The sequence below is a fragment of the Hemitrygon akajei genome, chromosome 2 (genome assembly GCF_048418815.1).
Source record: "Hemitrygon akajei chromosome 2, sHemAka1.3, whole genome shotgun sequence".
NCBI lineage: Eukaryota > Metazoa > Chordata > Chondrichthyes > Myliobatiformes > Dasyatidae > Hemitrygon > Hemitrygon akajei.
Window position 1 is genome coordinate 45,210,734 of NC_133125.1, and position 21,912 is coordinate 45,232,645.

General features: G+C 39.7%; 1 long non-coding RNA gene across 1 annotated transcript; it reads left to right on the plus strand.

The window, feature by feature from the left end:
* Positions 1-300: 300 nt before the first annotated feature.
* Positions 301-7,073, plus strand: LOC140737381 (uncharacterized). Its single transcript, XR_012101125.1, has 3 exons — positions 301-461; positions 910-1,058; positions 5,982-7,073. It is a non-coding gene; the product is annotated as an uncharacterized lncRNA (long non-coding RNA).
* The last annotated feature ends 14,839 nt before the right edge of the window (positions 7,074-21,912 follow it).

Here is a 21,912-nt window from a genome sequence, read left to right on the forward strand (position 1 = left end):
TCATACCCATCATGATTTTCATAAACTTTTATGAGGTCACCCCTCATCCTCATGTGCACCAATGAATAAAGATCCTGAGTTGAGGATGAATCTGAAAAATAATGTAATTTGAAGGCATGAGTACAATTTCAGAGTTAGCCATTTAAATAACATTTTCAGGGGAAAGCAAGATTAGTTCAAGCTGCTTGTTCAGTTATAAACAGGAGCAGCTGTTTTACAAACCCGGCATGCTGGGGATGAAAATTGGGTGTTGACTTAGAATTGACATCATGTTGGGTGATTTGTTGTGGAACAGTGTTTTTACTGAGAATGAATATCCCGTTGAAGAGTCTGATTTTGAATTCTTTGCCGGATGAAAAGAGGCTGAGAAATAACACAATTTTTACTCTGGATAAAGCTCATTTCATTGAGTTATTTTCAATGCTGGAAAGAGTTTTTAATCATTAATTGCCAAAGAATAAGTAAGTGTTTCATTCTTCCTCCTCACTCTAAACAAGCTCCCATTTTGATAGTATTGTAATCTATGTACATTTTCATCCATTTACTCTTTAATAGATCTCCATGAAAGAAAACCGCAATACAAACAGGGAAATAGGAAGTGAATTTTTAAATGAAAAAATTTGATAAGTCAGTAGGTGGAGATAGAATTTGTACAAACAGGTAGTAAAGTTTTTACTCAGTTTCATTTACACATTGTGAATGCAAAATCTACCATGAGTGAGTGCATTCCTGTTAGAGGTTAAAGCAAGTGTGTTCTGCACATGAGGAACTAGTTATTTTGAATGCTCCAGCAAGAAATTTAAGTAGTTATGACCCTGGAATCAAGTATATTTTGAAGCATAATTTTGGAAACACTTGCTTTAAAAAGTTATTTCATAAGAATAATAATTTGATGTCATTTGATGCCAGGCCCAGGCCCCAGACCATTTTCAAGCAACTGAATCCAATGTTTGGACAACAATTTAGGCGTCAGGTCAGTGTGTCGAGTCCCAAGGCAAGGGATGGCCCGTTCAGCTTGCTGCTCCATCTTGTTTACTCGGCTCTGCGCGGAGCTAAGGGTATGTGGACTGACTCTGTTTGTGTACTTTAGTTCAGAATGTTATTTGTTTGCTTTTATTGTTTGCATGATTTGTTTTCTCCCCCCTCTGTACATCGGGTGTTTGATTGTCCTTTTTTAAAAAAAATTTGGGTTTCTTTGTTTTGTGGCTGCCTGTAAGAAGACAAATCTCAAGGTTGTGTACTGTATACATACTTCAATCATAAATTTACTTTGAAATTTCATTTAATTACATTTTCTCCCAAATCAAGATAAGCAACTTAAACCAAAGTATTGAAAATGTCTTCCAAGATTTGAATTTGTCTTCAGGTTAGAGTTGGTTGAAAGGGAATCCATCAGTGAATATAAAAACCCAGTTTAAAAACTTTAAAAACTTATCTCTCAGTCTCCTTGCAGTTAAAGAAGTATTTGAATAGTCAGAACTCAAATGCTTTCAAATGAACAAGATGTGTAGTAGTATTCTCAGCAGTAACTAATTAATTAATTCACTCTGGGTGGTGGCCAGTTTTCTTTGTGGTGTGACTGTGATCAAACTGATACTAGTAATATAGAAGTTTTTACTCATCACAAACGCAGAAGTACCTCAAATGTTTATACCTTTAAGATCAAAGTAGGTGATTCAATACAATTTCAGTACAGTAGTTACAATGACATTGAATTGTCTTCAATACTTTCGGTTGACAAATGGTTCCTTTGAGGTACATATTTACAGTGGAAGCTCATTGTAATTGGTAAGGCACCTCTAAAGGTCCAAACACCTTTGCAGGGAGAAACTGTAATTAACACAAGTACAGTGGATTCTGGTTAATTGGGACGCATCGGGACCAGTACACTTTGATCCAATTAAACAGCTGCCCCAATTAGCTGAAGTTTCATGGACATGGTTAAAAATATATAAAAAAAAAGACTAACCATTTAACTGAGTCACAAATTATGTATTTAAATTAAATACAGAACAAATTAGAACACTGCCAATACTACTACTACAGTACTGTAAAACCGTGCAGTAGTTCCTAATATTTTGTTCAGTGTACCCTGCCACATTCTTTTAATTGTCTGTAAATGAACAAAATCAGTGAAAACAGTGTAAATAATGTTCATTCAAAGCTATTGATGATTATATTCTCCAAATCTTCATTTTTATTGTAACATTCAAGATAATTGTCAATACCTTTTAAATTCTTCATTGTTCTTAACTTGTAGAAACTGCAGTGTGCAAAACAGTTCTGAATTGTCTTACAGCTTATTTCTCGCCAGCTACCAGTGGCAAAAATCACTGCATTTTGAACACAAGCACATGCAAATGATGTTATTTAAAAGCTGCTCACTCTAAGCACAGTGTCGTGTTTAATGGCCACACAGATGTACATGTCTGACGCTAGTTAGAAACTGCTAGGGAGGCAACAGTCTTCTGCCCCAATTAAGTAGCATAGTGTCCCAAATACACAAAGGAAATCCCAGCTATTTTCTCAATCAGTTTTTGTTCTTTAAAAGTTGTCCCAAATAAGCAGCTGCCAATTAACCGGAATCCACGGTAGTTTAAAAAATTCAGACAACAGAGAGTCAGACAGAAGAGTACACAATAGATCAACTATTGACTACAGCTATACTCATGACCATGCTTGATACGCTAAGTGACAACATCAGCCTGATCTGCCAGTTTGAACTCAGTCACAATGGTGCAACTAACTCAGCCATGTTGCCTGGCTTGATGCAAGCTAATTAACACAACCCCATTGCCTTAATGTTCAGTTGATGCATATACAATCTCTCAATCTGTGGGCCAGTTTAACTTCAATTTCCTGCTTAGAAGTTATAATAAGTACTGAAGGCTAATTGCAAGCTTCCTAAACTTATTTGCATTTACAATAAGAACTGAAAACTGGTTCTTGCTTGAATTAATATTTGTTATATTCACATAACTCCAGAATACTTCCTGACAGGTGGAACCGACTTCTCCCATAATATTTTTAAAAGCAGCAGGGAATAATATAAAATCAAGTTGAGCCTGACAGTTAGCACGATTCCCCAGCCCCATGCTTATTAAGATTATCTCTGTTGTTGAGTGCCATCGAGTTGGCATTGCCTCATGGATGGGGTAGTGGTCCATAGGGTTTTCCTGGCAAGATACAGAAGTAGATTGCCAGGACTTTCATTCAGCGCAGATACTGCTGCTGCTCAGGTTGGGCCCCAGCTGGATTCGAACTCATGACCATCCGCCTCAAAGTCCAGTGCTGATACAACTACACCTCCAGCCGGCCCCATATTAACTCTATCATGTTTTAATTATTAGCTTTTTACAAAATAAATCTATAATCCAAATTTCACTATAGCAATAAAATCTAATTAGTGCAGGAGTAATGAGAAATGAAAGGTGGTTGATTATTGTACACATTAACTAGCAAGATGTTATCATCATGGGATATGAAGTAATATGACACTTTTTCTATATAGCGCCCAGGTGTAAAACAGGTACCGTTGAATGTCTATTACAGAATATTGCTTGAACTTCACTTCCAGTGAAAGAGGGCATCTTCTGGTTTCTGCAATGGCTAGTCATCTTCACCAAAGGGACAAGTTGAAAATATGTCTCTTTGTAACTCTTTAACTCGTCAGTAAGTAGCAGGCATAGACTTCGTAAATTGGTAAAATAACCAAAGCTGGAAAGAGAATAAAATCAAAATAATTACACATTAAATTATAACCTATTTCCAGTTTCTAAAAGTGAAAAAAAATCCATGAAAATTTTCAAAAATGAATTGGATGGACATTCAATGTGCAAAAATCTACTGAGACACAGGGAAAGGTTAGAGGAATGCAATTAATTAGGTCCTTTCTAAGAGCCATCACAAGAATGGTGGGCCAGACAGCATTCCCTTGTGCTATCTGTTCTTATGATTCCGTTAACCCAGGTCTATTAAACCAGCAGTAATAACAAGGCTCATTTTTAAAATTTTTAGAATAAAGATTCCTTTCCTCTAAAAAATATTACCCTTTCAAATACTTTTGCAAATGTTTCAGCAATTCAGCAGTTCACCTGGTTTCCTCCCTAGTTCCAAAACCAAACAGGCTGGTCAGTTAAAAACCACTTTAAATAGCCTCTACTTCATGAGTAAGTGGTTGAATCTGGAAGAGTTAATGAGAATCTGGTCACCGAATTATAGGAAAGATATCAATAAATTAGAGAGAGTGCAGAGACGATTTACTAGGATGTTACCTGGGTTTCAGCACTTAAGTTACAGAGAAAGGTTGAACAAGTTAGGTCTCTATTCATTGGAGCGTAGAAGTTTGAGGGGGGATTTGATCGAGGTATTTAAAATTTTGAGAGGGATAAATAGAGTTGACGTGAATAGGCTGTTTCCATTGAGGGTAGGGGAGATTCAAACGAGAGGACATGATTTGAGAGTTAGGGGGCAAAAGTTTAAGGGAAACACGAGGGGGTATTTCTTTACTCAGAGAGTGATAGCTGTGTGGAATGAGCTTCCTGTAGAAGTAGTAGAGGCCAGTTCAGTTGTGTCATTTAAGGTAAAATTGGATAGGTATATGGACAGGAAAGGAGTGGAGGGTTATGGGCTGAGTGCGGGTAGGTGGGACTAGGTGAGATTAAGAGTTCGGCACGGACTAGGAGGGCCGGAATGGCCTGTTTCCGTGCTGTAATTGTTATATGGTTATATAGAATGTGGGCACAATAAAAAATAGGATTAACTTAGAATTAGAATAAATGAGTCATTGATAGACTGAACTACATCTCTCTATGAATCTAAATCTACATGAAATCGGTCCATGTGGTAGCCAAAGTATTACATTGATCAATTTATTAAAATGTTTCTCTTTTTCTTTAGCCTTGAATCAGACTAACAGGCCTCTGCAAATTCAGCATATATCATTATGGACTGTCAGCAAGGATTCTACATCTGGTTCCCATAAAATATACGGAGATAACTGCAAGCATCAAGACTTCCTCTGGCACAACTTAAAAAGTGGCTATAATTTCCTGTGCCTCATTATAGAGTTTGCTGCTGGCAGAAAGGTTGTTATGATTTCAAACAGGGTCACTTGATCAGTAGGTTTCTTAAAGTGACTTTGTTTGCTGAAATCAGAGGTGTTAAAGAGGCAATTGTACATTCTTAGCCATCTGTGCAGGATGAAGATATGCCTGCAACACTGTGAGAACTAAAACAGTAAAACATTCCAAAAGTTGTCTCCTACAAAACGGCATTAGAACTAAAGTAGGGTGCATGTCCCCTTCTCAAATGAATGAGACTAGCTTATGCAAGTTATTAGGTGCAGCTGCATAGTTTGCAAGACACTGGGAAAACCGACCATGTCAACCAGGGTCATTCTCACAGGCAAAAAAATAATAATCTGAATAGCTTCCCAAAGCACTGAGGAAAGACTTTTTATTCTTCTGGGAAAGCATTTTTAGTTCGGAAAAAAAAACTTCTATTGCTTTTTGCATCCTATACTATTTTGTACAAGGGGCCCTAACTTAACAATCAAATATGCATTAAAATCATCAAAGCAGTTTTTATGAGATAAAATATCACTTTTGCAGTATAACTTACCATAGATAGATAAGAATTAAACATACTTCAGATAATATTCTAAACAGTACAAAATCTATACGTGTGGGAAATATATATGACAGTTTATGTAATCTGCAACAATGATATAACAAAAGATTAAAACCAAAACAGTTGCACCGGATACACCATGTGTATATTTTTACAATAAGCTCCCATTTGGTGTTCCTTTCATCTTTTTGTCTTTAAGTCTACAACAGGTTTGTAAGTGTGTTCCCATCACTTTAACTAACTTCAATGTGTTAGATTTTTCAAAGTCAACTAATTCAAAGGCTCAAAGGCCCATTTATTATCAAAGCATGTACCCCTATACAACTCTGAAATTTGTCTTCTCCCAATAGCCACGAAACAAAGAAAGAAGTTTGGAGAGAAACATCAAACCCACGCCCTGCCCCGTACAAAAAAGAACGGCATCCCGATAATCAACGCCCAAAACCCCCGTCCTCCGCACAAGATGGAAGAGGAACATCAACCCCTCCCCACACAGAAAAACTAACAGAACATCAACCCCCAAACCCCTCGCAGAACAAAATGGTAAAGGAACGATCGATAATAAAATCCGTAAGTCTGAAAAAGTCCACAATGCAGAAACGCAACAGTCCAATGCATAAGCGCAGAAACACAATATCACTGACATTCAACGAAAGAGAGGGATACCACACAAGGCAGAGAGGCCTACCCACACAGCGATAGACTGCTTATAGATTTCTTCTTGGTAGTGATCAAAAGGAAGACGGTCGATGCTGAACTCTCACTCACCTTCCACATTCACCTCAATGTCTCAATGTATTAATCAGTGATTAATGGATGCCTTAACTGGTGAAATGAGTTTATCATCTGCTCGTTCCCTTTCTCAAAGTTTCTTTGCGTTGAGACTATCCAAGTACGCGCTCGCTTCCTGGAATCTTCTCAGAGACAGCAAAGTTCTGAATCACTCAAACAATCTTCAAGCTGTAAATCACAGGCCCTAACAGTCCCAGAAAGGTGAAAAACAGGTGTAAGAGAAATAAAAAAGACATTGTTGTGAGCTATCTGGAAGATGTCGACCAAGAGAGCCTTGTATGGTGGCGCCATTAATTATACTTTACATTGACATTAAGTTGATAACACTGAAAATGAGTAAGCGAATTGTGATACATAATTAATCTGTATTTGTTTGTACTATTGCAGGCAACACATTTAATTGATTCTGCATGCAAATTTACACATCTATTGTATGGATGGTTCAGCAATTAGTGTTGCTAGCTTCCAGCTCCAGGTATCCAGGTTCGATTCTGACCTGGCATTGCAATGTTCATCTTTTCCAGTGACTGTGGGCTTCTATTGGATGCTGTGGTTTCTTCCCACTAGTTACTTGGTTATAGTAAGTATGAAATATGAATGGGGTTCGGTGGATCTGGCATGGACCCAATGAGTTTAATTAGCCCCCTGTGTTATACTAAATAAATATTCAACCAATGCCTTGCATGTTCTGAATTTGATTTCCGTTTCAGCATCCAATAAAGAGGGTGCTGGTGTTACATGTTAAGATTGCATCTCTTCAGGAGTTGGTATAGTGTGGCTGTTGGAAGTCATGAGTATTCTTCATGTATTGAATCTGGGTTAAAGTTCAAAAGTTCAAAGTATGTATACTTTATACAACCTTAAGAATCGTCTCCTTACAGGCAGCCACTAAGCAAAGGAACCTAATAGAACCCATTAAAAAGGATCACTAAACACCCAACGTGCAGAGAAAAAAAACTAATCATGCAAACAAAAAAAGTAAGCAAATAGCTTGCGGAACTGAAGTTAACGAAAGTGAGTCCGTGGCCATGAAGCCAGCAACAGCCGATTCAGGAGCCCGCTCGTTGCAGGCCACAGCCTCAGTTCAGCACAGAGACGAGCAAACCTCACAGAGCAGCAAGCTGAACTGGCCCGTCCCTCGCCTCCAGTCCCAACACCCTTGGTGCTTAAATCGTCCAAACCTCAGATCACTCCTTGCTCTCAGACCTGGGCCCTGCTGCTTCAATACACATTTGGGTCCAGACCCCGCAGCCTTGATTTGGCCCATACGGGATCTTTCCAATTCTGCTCGGTGCTCCATCTCAATTCAACCCACACTTGACCTATCCAATTCAGCACGGCACTCAAATCCGTCAGAGTTCTGGTCTTTCGTTGCTCTTGGGCCCAGGCTCTGCCTTGACTTCAAATTGCCTCACCTTGTTTCAATCACCTCCAAGTCCACTGTCGCATTTGGCAAGTATTGGCTCATTCCCCACTCTCACGCTCGGGCTAAGCCACCTCGATTCAGCTGGTCTATGCCAAGCCACAAATGTCGTGCACCTTTGAGACTTAAGTTCACATTGTAAAAATGCCAGGTCATACAGAAGATTCAAAAGCTCCACTCCAAAAGGGCAGTTACAAGCTATTGATTGCAGTGATTATTTACCAGAAAACGTGTGATTTAATAAATTAGTTAGTAATGTTCTTTGTTTTGTTTGCCACCGGCAAATACTTGCTGAGCTTCACAGCGCCATCTTAAAAAATATAGCTGATAATGCACCGGAAATTTGGTGTGATACATGCTATGTCCTTGGGGTAAGGCAGGACAGCATTGAGACATGCAGTAATTCTCCTTTACAACATGGGTATCTGAGCATCTTTGAGTGGAAGTGTGCATACAGCTCTTGACCACTATCTTTTGAATGAATCAGGCCGCAGACTGTTGTCCAATGTCTCTGTTAAAAAATAATGACCTATCCACTTAAGAGATCAATTACACAATTTTTGGAAATTTCTTCCACAAAAAAACAGTGAAAACAACACTTTTGAGCTTTTTTTTAGAAGTTGGATAGATTCTTGATAAGCAAGGTGATGAAAGGTTATTGGGGATTGGCAACAATATGGAGTTGAGGTTACAGTCAAATCAATCATGATATTGAATGGCAAGGAGGACTTATGGAATTGAACATTCCTGTGAATAGTAGGAATTAAGCAGTAATTATTTCATGAAGATTCTGCTTTTCAACAAGTTAAAAGCTGAAACCCTTGCAATATATCTATGATATACAGGATCCCCCCGCTATCCAAAAGTAAAGTGTTCCTATGAAACCTTTCGTAAGCCGAAATGGCATAAAGCGAAGACGCAATTACCATTAATTTATACAGGAAAATTTTTTGAGCGTTGGCAGACCCAAAAAATACCCTACTAAATCATACCAAAAAGCACATAAAACCTAAAATAACACAAACGTATAGTAAAATCAGGAATGATATGATAAATACACAGCCTATATAAAGTAGAAATAATGTATGTACAGTGTAGTTTCACTTACCAGAATCGGGAAGATTTAGCCAAAAACCGATTTGTAGAAAAAAAAATAGTCACATACACACATGCGCACAGACCTGCCCGCATAAGGCTTCACGGTCATGGTAGTCTTTCTCGAGGTAAACACAAGTTTAAAGTGGGCACCTTTTTTAGTAAAAGTGAAAATCCTCTGGATTTCTTTCGGTTAGTGAAAACAAGTACTAGTGTAGGTCTTTCATAAAAACGAAGTGGCATAAAGTGAACTTTCATAAAGTGGGGACACCTGTATTGTATTTTATCATTTTCAAATCAAATACCATATGACTATTTAAAATAATTATTGGCATTCTTGTGCATGATTAGTATTTCTGGTCTCCCAGAGAGGACAAGAAGGTTTTTGAAGGGGAGGGCAATGCACGAAATTCCAGGAATGTGGAGTCCTGCTGAAATTAACAGCAGGTCCTCATGAAGTATTTTTACTCTTTTTTTTGTAACCTGACAGCTGATCTGTTTAACAACTTGGCCATCTGCAGGACATGAAAGCCAGATATTCCCTAGTTGGGTACTTCTGAGAACACACCAAAGCCAATGGAAAACATCGGGGTTTGATGGTGGAGCTGGGTCCACAAACATCAGAGAGGGAGGTGACGAGATGATTGTGATGATGGCCAGCGTGTCTTTGGTTCTGGCTTACAGTTGCTGGAGAGGTAGAAGAGCCCGCTGTTGCTCACTCTCCTCCTCATCACACTCACATTCCCCATGGTCTCTCTGGCCAATTGCCATACTTCCATCTCTTAGCATACAAATTCCATTTATAGCGCCGAGTAGAGAAAGAGCGGAGGAATTAAACAACACTTTGTGTTTGCCTTCATGGTGGCCAAAAATTCCAGAGGACTAGCAACTGAAGGAAGGAAGTATTATAGTGTGGAACAGAGACACTAGGGAAGTCTCTGAGAATAAGAAATGATAAATCCCAAGGATCTGATGATCTACATCCTTGAATTTTATCTTTTCAAAAAGAGATAGAGAACATCCTGATTATTGTCTATGAAGCTCTGGAATTGCTCCTGTGGATTGAAGGATATCAAAAGTGCCCCCATTTGCAGAAAGGGCTGAAAGAAAATAATGGAGGTGATTGATCTGTTAGTATAATGAACTTGGGTTTCTCTACAGTGCTACTGTAATAAAAACAGTAACTAGTGTATACTTTTTAACAAAAACACGTGGCCAAAACTAACAGCCTGAACACATTAAGCATGGGAAAGAGGCATTCCTGCAGCATCTGCCTGAACCTTTCTGCTTCTGATGTCCCAGGATATGCTGGATGTGAAGATCATGAGCTCATGTGTGGATATGGATGAAAGTAAAGAACTATTAAGACACTTCCCTTCTGAGTATTGTGGGAAAGTATTTGCCCATGTTGTCCTGACCAGAGTACAACTCTTGACTAAAGGTATTTGCCCCAAATCCCACAGTGGTTTCAGAATGGTGAGATCCATAAGTGTTTTACAGTTTGGCAGCTGCAAGAGAAATACCATAAACTGAGGAGACTATATGTTCCCTATATGAATCTCACCAAAAGTTCAAAGTTCTAGTTCATCAGGATATCCTATTGTGTAATTAAGACCAATTTACTTAAGCTGCCATAAAAAAAAGTCACTAGATTTGCTCCATGCAATCAATTCCAGTCAGGGTGATGTGAGTGGCAAGATCAGCTATAAGGGGGCAATATCAGATCTCTTCAAGATCTGCGGAAGGGTCAAGAAGGGTTACATTCTGACACCAATGCTCTTTGGCATATTGTTCACGTTAGTGCTGTCATATATCTTTAGCAAATCCATTGAAGGTGTCTATACACACATCATCTGATAAAGAATTCTTCAGCCTTGCCTGCCTAACAAGCCAAGCAAAGTGTCACTGGCTCCTCTTTAGAGAGTTGCTCCAAATGAGCAATGTCCTACTCTATCCTCTACTAAGAAACAGACTGACTCCCTCGTACTTGCAAAGAGTTTGGACTGAGCATCATGAAAGATTAGGGCAAATGAAAAACTTAGTTGGCTGTAGAGAATGCCCAGATAAGACAGAAGCCAGTGAGTTTTACACCATCTCAACTCATAAACTTCATCTACAGCAGTAGCGGCAGAGACTTGGTTTGTGTTCTAGAACCACATCGGATATCAGATCAGAATGAGAATCACATTTATATCACTGACATATTTTGTAAAATTTGGTGTTATATGCAGTATTACTTTGCAATACATAATAATAAAACAGTAAATTACAGATATAAGTATAAACATCTAAAGTTAAGTTAAATAAGTGGTGCAAACAAAAAGTAGTGAGGTAGTGTTCATGGTTTCAATGTCCATTCAGAAATCTGATGGCAGAGGGGAAAAAGCTGTTCCTGAATCACTGAGTGTGTACCATCAGACTCCTGTACTTCCTCCCTGATTTTTATGATGAGAAGAAGGTATATCCTGGGTATGGGGACCCTTAATGATGGATGCCACCTTTCTGAAGCATCACTCCTTGAAGATGTCCTGGATGTTTGGGAGGCTAGTGCCCATGATGGAGATGACTGAGTTCACAACTTCCTGCATCTTATTTCGATCCTGTGTAGTGCCCCCTCCAGACGGTAATGGAGGCAGTTAGAATGCTCTCCAAAGTACATCTGTAGAAATTTGTGAGTCTTTGATGACATACCAAATTTCCTCAAACTCCTAAAGAAATATAGCCAATGTCATACCTTCTTTGTAAATGCATCAATATATTGGGCTGAGGATAGATCCTCAGAGATGTTGAAATTGCTCATTTTCTCCACTTCTGATCCCTTGATGAGGACTGATGAGTGGTTCTTGTCTTACCCTTTCTGATGTTCACAATCAATTCGTTGGTCTTACTGATGTTAAGTGCAAGGTTGTTGCTGCGACGCCACTCAACTAGCTGATATATCTCATTCCTATGCACCTTCTCATCACCATCTGAAATTCTGCCAACAATATTTATGTTATCAACAAATTTATAGATGGCATTTGAGCTGTGCCTTGCCATGCAGTCCTGGGTGTAGAGAGAGTAGAGCAGTGGGCTAAGCACACATCACTGAGGTGTGCCAGTGTTGATTGTCAGCAAGGAGGAGATGTTATTTCTGATCTGCATAGACTGTTGTCTGCCAGTGAGGAAATTGAGAATCCAGTTGCAGAGGGAGGTAGAGAAGCCTGGGTTTTGGAACTTTTTTGTCAGAACTGTTGGAATGACCTAAGCATTAGTATTGTTCAGGTGATCCAAGGCAGCATGAATAACTAATGAGATCTCATATGCTGGAGATTTATTGAGGTGATAGGCAAATTGCCATAGGTCCAGGTCCTTGCTTAGGCAGGATTTGATTCTAGCCATAACTAACCTCTCAAAGCACTTCTTCATCATAGAAGTGAGTGCTACTAGATGATAATCATTAAGGCAACTCACCTTGCTCTTCTTGGGCACTACTATGATTGTTGTCCTTTTGAAGTAGATGGGAACTTCTAACAGTAGCAATGAGAGACTGAAAATGTCCTTGAACACTCCTACCAAATGGTTGGCCAGGTTTTCAGTGCCCTTCCAGGTACACCATTGGGGCCTGTTGCCTTGCAAGGGTTTACCCTCTTGAAAGCTGTTCTGACGTTGGTCTCCAAGACAGAGGTCACTGGGTCACCGGATGCTGCAACTGTCCTCATAGCTGCAGTTCTATTCTACCTTTCAAAGTGTGCGTAAAAGGTGTTCAGTTCATCTGGGTGTGAAGCATTGCTTTCATTCATAATGTTGGATTTCACTTTGTAGGAAGTAATGGCTGCAAACCCTTGCCAGAGCTGACATGCATCCGATTCCACCTCTAAGTTCAATCAGAATTGTTCTTTTACCATTGTTGCACCTGGCATTCTTGTATAGTCCTGGATCACCAAGCTTGAATGCTACAGATTCTAGCCCTCAGCAGTTTGTCAGAAGAGTCTCCAGCTCTCATACAATGGTTCCAGAGTGTAAGTGATTGGGGTAAATATTAGAAAAGCATACTGAAATTCTAAACCTTACTTCCAGATTGCATCTTCAATCCATGGATTCGGAACTAGAGATTAGTAATGGGCTTATTTAAAGAATTAAATTAGAAATTCAAGGAAAATGTGATGGTTTATTAGGTTCCATTAGTTCTTCACCCAGTTCACTCCACAAATGAAAATGGATGTACCTATATTGAGTTTAAATGTACAAGCTTCAATTTCCAATGTCCCATTTGAAGGTTGAACAAAAACAAGGTCTGTTTTATTTCAGTGTTAGTCTCCACTGAGCTGACAGTGTGCTGTTAATAGTCAAAGAGGCTTCCTTGAATATCAGCAGCAATTCATTACCTGAGTCTAACAGACAGGAAAGAAATGCCAGGATCAATTCATATTACAATTTACCATAGCAAATAACAAATCCAGCCAAGAGATAGTTAAGCCTGCAAATTATTTTTTTTACATACTAATTTAAGCCAAGCCACATTGAATGGGGTGGTTTTATCTAGATGGTTTTGAAGTTGATGAAGACCAGAGCTGACCAAGATCAGTAAGCTAATATCCAGTGATGACTATTTTTTACTTGGCCCTTGACCTCACAACAAACAGCCAAGGTTTGGGCAAAGAAATGCAAACCCTGTTCATGGCAGGTGAAAGCACTTCAGTAGAGGGATCCTAAACATTGAACGAAAAGAAAATATCTCCATTAAACACCTTAATGTCCAAACAATTATGGAAATTATTAACAGAGGATTTGCTCAATGAGAAACACATAGTCTATTTAGTTGTTCGTCTTTATTCTGGGATTTATATAGATATTAGTCTATTTAGTTGTACATTCTGGGAATTTATTAGTTGCACATTTATTCTGGGAATTGTATAAATATCAGAATGGCTTCTAAGCAAAAGATGTTTATTGACAGACCAGGCAACATTTGTGGAAAGAGAAATAGAGTTTCAAGTCAATTAGTTATCTGAGGCAAAGAATCAACTAAAACATTAATTACGTTTCACTTTTTTGATTTTCACTTTAATTCTGTTTCTGTGCAGTTTATGCTGCAGGGTTCCCCACTACTTTCTGTTTCATTTTAGACTTCTCATTTTGTTTTGCCTTTGATATATTGATTCAGAGTCAAACACCAAAAATAGAAGACATTTCTTCAGAACTGATGAAAGGATGTACATTTTAAATGTGTAGTTCAGGATGCATGACGCAGACTGTTTAATGTGAAACATTGGGGTTTCAATTCATAATTGTTTATGCTGTATCACTGTCCAAATTTTGTTAAGAATCAGCAAAAGTGGTGAAAAATAAGTTTGCTTTCATATAACATATTTATCTTCGCAGAGAAACTTAAAGTAAGTGCTTCACAGCCAATTGAAGTATAGTCACAATTTTAATGCAAACTGTCCAGTAGCCAGTTTATCTGGTAAGGCTACCACAAACAGCAATGTGTTAACAATCAGATGATCTATTTTTATTGACAAAGAAGGGGAAATAATTATTAGACAGAACATTGTGGATAACTTACCTTGCTTCTTGTCAAGATAGTTCCGTAAGATCCTTCATGGTCATCTGAGAAGACAAACAGGCCTTCAGTTCTGTCTGCCTCTACCAGAGAAAGCAACACTGTCAAAGAAGTCTTAGAACTGTCTCTCAGAACTGCAGTGGGGTGTCAGACTAGATTTTTGTGTTTGTCATTGGAATGCAGTTTGAATCCATAACTTTTCACAAAGAGCCGAGAATGCTACAATCTGTGTCATAATTGAAGGCAACTGGAGATCATTAACTCTTGTGTTGTTATTCCTTTTGAATGCTGACTTTTGTGCACTCTTTCCTGGAAATATAGTTCAGATTTCCATCCTACAACTTATATATAAAAAAAACTGCAAAGGGAACATTACCCATTGTTTCAAAGTCAAAATGAAGTTTATGTCTAATGCAAAAGCTCATGTATATGAAGATGCAATAAAAAAAATTTCAAGATGCTGAACATGCATTATCGCTTGTGGAATACTGAGATTTCCCACTGGAAGACCAGTCTGTGTGGATTGGTGATAAGATCTCCTCCTCGCTGATGATCAACACTTGGCTCACCTCAGGGATGTGTGCTTAGCCCACTGCTCAACTCTCTCTACACCCATGACTTTGTGGCTAGTCACAGCTCAAATGCCATCTATAAATTTGCTGATGATTCAACTATTTTTCAGATGGTGACAAGAAGGTGTACAGGAGCGAGATATATCAGCTAGTTGAGTGGTGTCATCAGTAACCTTGCACTCATTGTCAGTCTTCAGTCTTCATAAAGGGATCAGAAGAGGAGAGAGTGAGCAATTTCCTGTGAGTCAACATCTCTGAGAATCTATCCTGGGCCCAACATATTGATGCAGTCACAAAGAAGGCACAACAGCAGCTATTATTGATTAGGAATTTGAGGAGATTTGGTATGTCAGCAAAGACACTCGCAAATTTCTGCAGATGTACCGTGGAGAGCATTTTAACTGGCTGTATTACCATCTAGTATGGTCCGGGGGAGGTGAGGGTGGTTTGCTACTACGCAGAAAGTTGTGAACTCAGTCAGCTCCATCATGGACACTAGACCTTGTAGCATCCTGGACATCTTCGAGGAGCAATGCCTCAAAAAGGCAGCATCTAAAATTGAAGACCCCCTTTACTTACTCTAATCCACAGTTTTTATTATCATGAATCGCAATGTACTGCTGCTGCAAAATCAACAAATTTCACAACATATGCCAGTGATATTAAACCCGATTTTGATTCAATTTTTGCAATATTTTCTCAGCAGCCTCTGTCATGTTTTGCAGGGAATTTGTAATACATATAGTAGCTGTAATTAATTTTGCCTCAAAATAACCCTGTCAGTAGTGCTAAATGCGCTATAAATTAATGGTGTCTAGTTGCACTCCACTTGTGAAGTTCTGTGTGGAGTTAAATTCTCAGAATGAATTGCATTGCTGTTACTTACATTATACTTATTGACTAGGAATGAAATTCTACCTGTAGTCATAGATAAACCATTTTTGCAGATGATTTTAATGATTTGATTTTCACCCACGTAGAAAGACGTTTAATTTACTTTGCTAGTTTAGACACTGATGTTTGACCAGATTATAGACTTCATACTCTGGAGTTCATGGTGAGTTTTACATTAATGGAGTAAATTAACTGAAATTCACAGAGATCGAAAGAAGAACAAAGGTCAACCACACAAATGGTTTTAAATATTCAGCATATGGTACTGGTTTCCTGCTTGTGATAAGAGCCTCTTGATGAGAAGTTTGCAATTTCTATTGATTAGACTTCAAGTGAACTTCGAACTGAATCATGACCATCACCAAGCCTTAATGAAAAGTCACTTCACTCTCTCTATCTAGACTGAAATTGGTAATTGGTTTATTATTGTTGTCACATGTTCTGAGGTATCGTGGAAAACTATGTTTTGCATACCAGTCAGGCAGATAATTCCTTCACATCAAGGGAACATCATGACCATGTAGAATACAACTTACAGTTAGAGAGAAAACACTGTGCAGGCAGTCATTAAGTGCAAAACCACGATGAGGTAGATTGAGAGGTTAAGAGCCCTTTTTATCATACAAGATGATCATACCACAGCCTTTTTACAGTGACATAGAAGTTGTCTTTGAGACTGGTGATACGTGCTTTGAGGCTTTTTTATCTTCAGCCCGATGGGAGGTGATGAGAAAAGAGAATATCCCAAATGTAAGGGGTCTTCACTTTACTGGGGCAGTGAGAGGTGTGTACAATATTCACTCAGTGGCCATTTTAGTAGATATCTCCTGAATCTAATAAAGTGGCCACTGAGTGTATGTTCATGCTCTTCTGCTGTAGCCCGTCCACTTCAAGGTTCAACATATTGTGCATTCAGAGATGCTCGTCTGCACGCCGCTGTTGTAACTCGTGGTTATCTGAGTTACTGTCACCTTCCTGTCCGCTTGAACCAGTCTGGCCATTCTCCTCTGACCTCTCTCATTAACTAAGCATTTTAATCCACAGAACTGCCACACACTGTATATTCTTTTTTTCTTTTTTTGCACCATTCTCTGTAAACTGAGACTGTTGTGTGTGAAAATCCCAGGAGATCAGCAGTTTCTGGGATACTCAAACCACCCTGTCTGGCTCCAACAATCATTCCACCGTCAAAGTCACTTAGATCACATTTCTGTCCCATTCTGATGTTTGGTCTGAACAACAGCTGAACCTCTTGACCATGTCTGCATGCTTTTATGCAATTAGTTACTGACACATGACTGAATGATTAGATATTCACATTAATGAGGTGTACAGGTGTACCTAATAAATTGGCCATTGAGAGTATATCCTGGATGTATTTGTTTTACTCGATTATAAATTTACTTTAGACTTTAAGACCATAAGACACAGGAGCCAAATCAGGCCATTTGGCACTTCTGGTCTTCTCTGCCATTTCATCATGGCTGATCCATCTTTCCTCTCATCCCCAATTTCCTGCCTCCCCTCCCCACCCATATTTCTTCATGCCGTGACCAATCAAGAATCTATCAATCTCTGCCTTAAGTATACACAATGACTTGGCCTCCACAGCTGCCTGTGGCAAAGAATTCCACAGATTCACCATTCACTGGCTAAAGAAATTCTGCCTCATCACCATTCTAAAAAGACACCCTTCTATTCTGAGGCTGCTTAGACACTCTCACCATAGGAAACATCCTCTCCACATCCATGCTATCAAGGCCTTTCAGCAATTGATAGGTTTCAATTAGATCACCCTCCCCCCCCCATTCTTTTGAATTCCAGTGGATACAGGCCCAGAGTAACATTGTCCTTTAGCATGCATTTTCTATCTCCTGTTCTAACTTGTAGACCACATCCTTACTACTGTTTGGGGGTTACAAACGAGGGTTGATGACGGGCTCAACCTGGCAAGACTGAGAGCAAAAGCAAAGGTCAGGGACATTGTTGTGCATGAGCTACAGTTTGCTGATGACTGTGCACTGGTTGTCCACTCTCTCGAAGACTTACAGGAGATCACCAGTCGCTTTGCCAGTGCAGTCAAAAGCTTCGGAATGACAATCAGCCTGAAAAAGACGGAAGTTTTGTACCAACCGGCTCCTGGCTCAAGCTACGAAGAACCAACTGTCCTCATTGATGACACTCGTCTCAATGCTGTCAACAAGTTTTGCTACCTGGGCAGCATAATAACATCCTCAGCTTCTCTGGATGGAGAGATTAAGTCAAGAACCAGAAAAGCTTGCTTTGCCTTTGGTCAGCTGAAAGATCGAGTTTGGTCACAGAACATCAGGTTGGCCACCAAGTGCAAGGTATATAGGGCCGTTGTCACATCAGCTTTGCTATACGGATGTGAGACGTGGTGCCCATATCAGAGTCACTTACGCCAGCTCGACCAACTGCAGCAGCATCACCTACGTTCTCTGATGAAGATCACCTGGCGAGACAAGGTCTCCAACACCGAGGTCCTCTCTCAAGCCGGAATGCCAGCAGTTTCAGCCTTGGTGATGTCAGCCCATCTGCGCTGGGCAGGACATGTTGTCAGAATGCCTGACGGAAGGCATCTTGTATGGCCAACGGTCCAGTGGTATCCAAAAATGAGGAGGCCAGCGACTACGGTACAAGGATGTTCTGCACAGGAGCCTCAAGGAAGCTGACATTGCCCCATCAACATGGGAGGATCTGGCTCAAGATCTCTCACATTGGAGGGACACCATCAGAAAAGGTGTGGGCACTGCTGAGAGCAAGCTCATAGAGGCAACAGAGGAAAGGCACAAGAAGTGCCACAACAGAGCTTCTGCCCCTCCAGTATGTGGCAAGCAGTGCCTGTCAAGGATTGGCCTGTACAGCCACTCCAGGATGCACATTTCAAACCCCACTGACTGACTGAAAGGAGCACACAGAGACAGAGACACAGAGAGACTGACTGTTTGGGGGTCTGTACATAACTCCCATGAAGGGTTCCCATTACTCCTGATGAAGGGTTTCGGCCCGAAACATCGTCACTACCTCCTCCCATAGATGCTGTCTGGCCTGCTGAGTTCTGCCAGCATTTTGTGTTTTTATAACTCCCATCAGGATCTTTTTACTCCTGCAGTTCCTTAGCTCTATCCATAACAATTCAGCACCTTTTGACCCTATGTCACCTATTTCTAATGATTTAATTTCATTTTTTACCAACAGAGCTACTCCAACTCCTCTCCCTTCCTACCTATCCTTTAGATACAATGTGTATCCTTGGACATTTAAGCTCCCAGCTATATTCTTCTTTCAGCCATGATTCCGTGATGTCGACAACATTATAGTTGCCAATTTGTAACTGGCCTACAAGTTCATCAACCTTATTTCATATACTGCACACATTCAAATATAACACCTTTAGTCCTATATTCACCCTTTTTGATTTTACATTGCATCCTGTTGACTGCAATTTTGCTCTATCAACAGCCTCTTTTCACACCACATTGCCTCTGTTTGTAAACCAACTACCTCATCTTCAGCAATATCACTCCAGTTCCCATTGCCCTGCCAAATCAATTTAAACTCACCTGAACAATTCTAACAGATCTGCCCTCAAGGATATTGGACCTGCTCAGGTTTTGGTGTAACCTGTCCTTTTTGTATAGGTCATACCTTTTCCAGAAGAGATCCCAATGGTCCATAAATCTGAAACCCTGCCCCCTGCACCAGTTCCGCAGCCACATATTCACCTGCCAGGCCATCATATTCTCACCCTCACTGGCACATGGTACAGGCCGCATTCCAGACATTACTACCCTGGAGGTCCTATTCCTCAGTTTTCTAATGAGCTCCCTAAAAGCTCTCTTCAGGACCTTCTCATCTTGTCTACTTATGTCATTGGTGCCAATATGTTCCGACCGATTTGATTTGTCCTTAAATGCTTTCATGTGAAGTTGATTTTGTATTGGTAGCAAAATCTTCTTATTTGAAAAATCAGGTTGGAATTCGGTCCAACCTATTATGTGAAATAGGTTATATTGGTCTCACACAGCTGAACTTTTGATCTGTTCTATTGGGATAGATTTTGCACTAGGAATAATGATTCTAGTAAGAAAAAAAAATCCAGGTTATTATGAAGGTTTATGACTTGTAGCTTCTGATGTCAGTACTTCAGGAAGATAAATCCAGAAGTTTTGGCTAATTTGTTCTCCTCCACCAATTGCACCATCATACCAATAGCCTCAGTATTAAAATGCAAAATCTGCTATATCTTATTATTCCTCCCTTCCATTAATGACCATAACAATGTTCTTTTGGCCATAATGAATAAATATGGGCCAACACAAAGTGAAAAGTTTTAAGTAAGAGTACCAATCAAAGGATTCCATATTGCATAGAAACTCCATCAATATCACTTAGTGCCTGATTGGTATCTGTCTTTGCCTATCCTATTACTCTAACTCAATGCTATGACAGCAGATACAGCAAGGCTGGTGGAAAGGATCAGGGATTATTAGGAAGGGAATATCTTTCAGGAGTTATGAGATGGGGTAGCAGCAGTTATTGGAAACTGGAACGAGTCTTCAGAAAATAATCTGTTCACAGTGTAGCATCCATTGATACTTTAAAGATACAGTATTAAGTGGCTCCATTTGGTGTGTATCATTGAAACTCTGCAGGGGAAGAAAATAAATAAGTGTTTATAATAATCAGCCCTTATTGAAAGTCCTAGGATGAGATCAGGAAAGGTATTAACTGACCAGCTCCTACGTTAATGCATAGTTAAATATATATTGTTGCCATGAAACATATAGTCCAATGCATATTTGTTTTGTCAATTAATACATTCTAGGTGTTTGTATATCCAGAAAGCCATCCCTCAACACTAAAACAAAATAACTTCTCCTTGTTTCTGTTGTTTTATGCTCAGAGCCCTTTGAACCACCCACTGACATTGAATATTGAAAGGCGTCTTGTTGCTGGAGATACGTTGCTATTGTAAATATACAAGTTACCTGCATACACATACATACATGCACCAACAATCTAGAGACCACAATTCTCTGGGACTTGGGCTATATTATTATTATTGTTACTTTATATATATTTTTTGTAACTGTATGTTTTTGACTATCATAATTATATGTGCCATATGTGCAGTGTGTTGTGTGCCATTGGTACTGTGTCTTGCACCTTGGCCCCAGAGGAACACTGTTCATTCTGCTGTATTCCTGCATATGGTTGAAAGACAATTAAACTTGAACTTGAAATGTTGAAGGAGGTAATTAGTTATTTACTGCCCATTACCCTGCTGGCACATAAGGCAGAAATGAAGGTCCTCCATCTCTGTCTGTCCTTGACCATCTTCTCTATTGTGCCCAGGTGTAGTTCAGAGTCCACATTTCTTCCTCTATGGTATGGAACCAAGTTGTCCTTGGTCTCCCATGTTTCCTCTGCCCTGCAGGGGCCCAATGAAGTGCAGTCTTTGTAATAGAGTTGACCTCTTTTCTCATCATGTGCCCAATCTCCAACTCTTCCTCATGGTGATTGTGGCCATGTCCTCTTGATGACACTGAAGGAGTAGGATGGGATTGGAGATCTTTCTTGACCAGAGGATACATAGGATCTTCTGGAGGCTCATAGTGTGGAAAGACAACAGCTGGGAAAGGCAATTCTCTGTAATTCTGACCTGTACAAGAGTGTGGACAGAATACAACTCTAGCATAACGTCAGCCTGGTGTGGGTGCTGTACTTGGTTGATCCCCAGATGTTCCTCATTGATCTGAAGATTTTTCTAGCTTTGCTGAGTCTGCACTGGATGTTGTCTTGCTGAATGATGCTGCCCAGGTAGGTGAATCTGCCGGACTGCTGGTTAAGTCAACGCCATATGCCATGCAGGGAGGAGGAGACCCTACATTGAGGGTCATGGTCTCAGTCTTTCTCTGGCTGACTCCGAGTCCAAC